The sequence below is a fragment of the Mus pahari genome, chromosome 7 (assembly GCF_900095145.1).
Source record: "Mus pahari chromosome 7, PAHARI_EIJ_v1.1, whole genome shotgun sequence".
NCBI lineage: Eukaryota > Metazoa > Chordata > Mammalia > Rodentia > Muridae > Mus > Mus pahari.
In genome coordinates, this window is record NC_034596.1 from 104,722,067 (window position 1) to 104,725,917 (window position 3,851).

Genomic DNA, 3,851 nt, shown 5'->3' on the forward strand with positions numbered 1-3,851 from the left:
CCCTTGATCACTAATTGAGAAAATGCCTTACAGCTGGATCTCATGGAGGCATTTCCCCAACTGAAGCTCCTTTCTCTGTGATAACTCCAGCCTGTGTCACATTGATACAAAATTAGCTAGTACAATCCTCTCTGGCCTCCTTGGGTACCTGTGAACATGTGGCACGTGCACACGCACGCGCGCGCGCTTGCACACACACACACACACACACACACACACACACACACACACACACACAGAAAATCTTTTTTGTTTTTTTCGAGACAGGGTTTCTCTGTGTAGCCCTGGCTGTTTGGAGCTCACTCTGTAGACCAGGCTGGCCTCGAACTCACAGACCCACCCATTTCTACCTCCAGAGTGTGCCACCATACATTCCCTGCTGGGGTTGTTTTTAATCTGGAATCTACAGAAAGTGCTTGGGGCTGGAGAGATGGCTCAGCATTAAGAGCACATGTCACAGGGGCTGGAGAGATGTCTCAGTGGTTATAAAGCACTGACGGCTCTTCCAGAGGTCCTGAACTCATTTCCCAGCAACCACATGATGGCTCACAACCACCTGTAATGGTATCTGATGTCCTCTTCTGATGGGTCAGCGACAGTGTACGCATATAAATAAAATAAATCTTAAAGAAAAAAAGCACAGGGCACTCTAGTGTGGAGGACTTGGCTTTGCTTCCTGTAACTGACGCTTCAGGATCCAACATCTTCCGACTTCCCATTGTGCTTCATCATGCTCAAACCCTAACAAGGCACACATATTCACAATTCAAAACAAAAACCTCAAAAGAAACCCAAAACAAGTGCTTTGATACTGCCAGTCCTTGGTTCTGCAGTAACATACTAATCTTTGTTTGGATTTTGGTGGTGCTATTAATATACAGTGACTCACCAGAAGTGCAGCTTTCTGGAATGTTCCTAACCATGGAAGACTACTCTGCAAATCATTCTTTAAAGGTCTGAACACACCCAGAACACTACAGCAGGATGGGGTGGAGGGCAGGATGGGACAAGACACACAACCAAGCTTCCTAAAAGGTACAAATGTAAATGAATTGCTCTCCTAGGTAAAGTATCAATTGTACTTGCCAGTTATTCATTGCACAAACATGTATCCGGCACGTGCCTTGGGCTCCAAGCCAGCAGTTAACAGTTTCTATCCACACCCTCCTTTCCAGCTGGCAGGAGAGGCAGGCTGGCTGAGACCAGCCTTCGTTCCATTAGTTAGTGTGCAATGAACGCTACTAGGGGAGGTTCAGTGCATGCTAGGGGTAGCTCAGCAGAGGAACCTTACTGACAATGTGAGAGGTACTGGCTTACACCTCCAGCACCAAAGGGAGGGGGGAAAGTAGAGGATGCAAGGAGGGTATTAGGAGCGTCTGTCACGAAAAGATTTCTGAAGAGTGGCATTTAAACAGAGGCAGAAGATGTAAAGTTCATCTGGTACACAAGGGCTGAGAGATTGTGCCAGCCAAGTCACTGCTCCCCCCAGTCAGGGCTGCTGTTTGGGGATAAGGAAATGTTTTGAAAACAGTTGCATGAATTGGGCATGGTGACTTATGCCTGTAATCCCAGCACTGTGGCAAAGATCTGAGAGTAGGCAGACAAGTTACAAAATAGCAAGTTCCGAGATAGCCTGGGCTACATGAAGGTCTCACAAGAAAAAAATAAGCTTAGGATGTACCTTAGCTCAGTGACGAGCCCCCTTACATGAGGCTCTACATTCAATCACCAGGACTGAACACACACCAAGTGTGGGACATGATGTACACCTTTAATGCCACACTTGGGAGAGCTTGAGGACATTTAGCTCTGGGAAGTTAAGGCTAGCTTTTGACTGTAAGACTCTGTCAAATTGAAATGAGTCCCTAGACTGGACAGTTTTGTGTCAGCTTCACACAAGCTAAAGTCATGAGGGAATCTCAATAAAACGCCTCCTGAAGATTGGATTGTAGGGGCTGGAGAGCTGGCTCAGCAGTCCCAGCAGCCACATGGTGGCTCACAACCATCAACCATCTGTAACGTGATCTGACGGCCTCTTCTGGTGTGTCTGAATCCAGCTACAGTGTACTTCCATAATCTTTGGGCTGGAGAAGAGATCCTGAATTCAATCCCCAGCAACCACATAGCTCACAACCATCTGTAGAGCTACAGTATACTCAAATTTAAGAAAAAAAAAAAAAAAGATTGGAGACAGGTGTGGTGGCGCATGCCTTTAATCCCAGCACTCGGGAGGCAGAGGCAAGCGGATTTCTGAGTTTGAGGCCAGCCTGGTCTACAAAGTGAGTTCCAGGACAGCCAGGGCTATACAGAGAAACTCTTTTATCTCAAGGAAAAAAAAAAAAAAAAAGATGGCCCAGCCCATTTTAGGTGGCCCCATCCAGGATTCTAGGAGGCTGAGCAAGCCAGTAAGCTAAGCCACACCTTCTATGGCTCTGCCTCCAATTCCTGACCCTCTAAGTCCTATGGAGATGTCCAGCAAATAAACTCCCTTTTTCTCCCCAAGTTGCTTTGGTCATGGTGTTTCATTGTGACAATAGGAACCCCAGGACAATCCCACAACACCTTTTTACAGTTTTAAATTACTGTTGTGAATATATTCATTCTGTATAATTGCCATCTTCCAACTTCACTTCCCATCTGGCAACCACCATACAACTTTTGAGGTCTCACATAGCCTAAGCTGGCTTTGAATATGTGTGACAAGATGGAACCTAGGGCTTCATGTATGCTGAACAAGTACTCAAGTAGTCCAGGCTGCCTCCTCCTGTACTGGAACTCTACCTCTAAAAAGGCAAGTGAGTGGGACCCTACAGGATTTGGCTTGTGTCCTATAAGGGTAATTTACTTGTTTATCTGATACCAAACCCTTCTAGCTGGTCTCACTTTGCAGAAAGCAACTTTAAAGATTTAGAACACTAGGACTTCCTACTTCTTTAACCAACTGTGTCCACTTTAACCAACTGTGTCCAAGTCCTTAGGAACAAGGGTTCTCAAGCTTTCTAATGATGACCCTTTAATATAGCTTATATTACGATGACCCCCAACCACTGCTTATTTTCTGATTTTTCTAGTTAATTGTAAATACCTATCTTAGGCAACCTATGATTCACAACCACTGTCTTGCTACCTCCATTTCCCCCCACCACCAATCATTCAGATCAGAATCCCATATGTACTGCCATCACTTTGCCCTTCTACTACATCCAGGACTGTGGGTACACACATATCGCATACTAGACTAGCACACTAGTCACTTAGATAGGCAGAATCTCCCAAAGTGCACCCTGGCTTCAACTGGAAGACCTGTGGCACGTGTCCACCTCTTCCATGTTTGGGTGTGAGGCTGTTATCAGTCATGTATGCCTGAGGAAGCACCACTGGATTCAGTTAAAGGTGGTTGTAAACTGCTTCATCCAGCTGACTTGTAAATTTGTATTTCATGTATATTGCATAACAGATTACCTAGAGTTGGAGGGAGTTGCCATGTGGGTGCTAGGAATTAAATCCTTATCTTCTGGCTAGCGCTTGCTCTTTACCTGCTGCCACCGTGTCCCCGCCGCGTTTTCTTAAACCCACTATTTTTCCTTATAGCCTTCAGGACAGGATTTCACTCATGGAACTCAGACTGTTGGCCTCAAACTACCCAGGGCCAAGTATCAAAACAAAACCTCAGGAACTCCACAGACTAGCTAAGTGTTTTTTATTTTCACTCTAGCAAGAAGCAGGTCTGAGTGTGCTGGGGAAGAGAGGACACACAATATTAAACCTCTGGACCCATGTATCTTTTTTTTTTTTTTTGGTTTTTTTGAGACAGGGTTTCTCTGTATAGCCCTGGCTGACCTGGAACTCTG